Source organism: Alligator sinensis, unplaced genomic scaffold (assembly GCF_000455745.1).
Source record: "Alligator sinensis unplaced genomic scaffold, ASM45574v1 scaffold485_2, whole genome shotgun sequence".
Classification (NCBI taxonomy): domain Eukaryota; kingdom Metazoa; phylum Chordata; order Crocodylia; family Alligatoridae; genus Alligator; species Alligator sinensis.
The window spans coordinates 2,162,844-2,163,594 of record NW_005842069.1 but is presented as its reverse complement, the minus strand read 5'-3'; the positions used below and the strand labels follow the sequence as shown (position 1 = coordinate 2,163,594).

General features: G+C 39.1%; 1 protein-coding gene across 4 annotated transcripts in view; it reads right to left on the bottom strand.

Annotated features, from left to right (window-relative positions):
* LOC102381138 (cadherin-18) overlaps positions 1-751 on the bottom strand; it is a 469,255-nt gene that overhangs the window by 402,395 nt on the left and 66,109 nt on the right. The window lies entirely within an intron of this gene.

The following is a 751-nucleotide window of genomic DNA, read 5'->3' as shown; positions in this document are numbered from 1 at the left end:
GCTGATGATTGCAGCTGACTCCTCTTGACATCACTTTGTATCTAACTGAAGAATCCATTGTCCCCCCCATGAAAGAAATGCTGCATTAATGGATTTGGAAAGTGTATGTTGGGTGCAATAGAATCTGCCCATGTCTATTCAACATCTATGTGAGGACACAGTATCAAGAAAGTTCATACAGACAAAAAAAGCCCGAGCATCTACCCTCACACAGAGACCTCAAGACTTGGGGAATTTCTGCCATTACCAGAAAGCATGTTCCAACTCTTTGATGACAAGCTTCCACCTGAGCAATAAAACAGCCACAGAACTAATGGATCTCAGTTGCTGGGGCCAGAAAATGAAAAATAAGACCAACCCAAAGTATTTTCCTGTGGTACCAGAATTTGACAATTTAAAGCCACTTAGTAAAAGTATGTAGAAAAATCAAAGGCAGGATCTGTCTCCCACAATGATTAAAAGATATTTTGAAGGTTGCCAATGGCAGCTTGAACTCTAGTGCACTTGGTTAGGGAGTGTTAAACACTGGTTTGGTCTCTTTCCTTTAGGGCAGATGGAGTTACAAGATGCCTTAACTGTTCATTTCTAGCTACAGTTAAAAACTAACTAAAATTTATATTCATCTAGCTCAGGATTTTTACAATAAAATGTATGCAAATTGTTCCTGGATTTTTTCTTCTCTTTTATTGGGAGCATCAAGTTGTGTGGGGTAAATCATACTGGGATCTGTTTAATGAGGTCAGGGATTTGG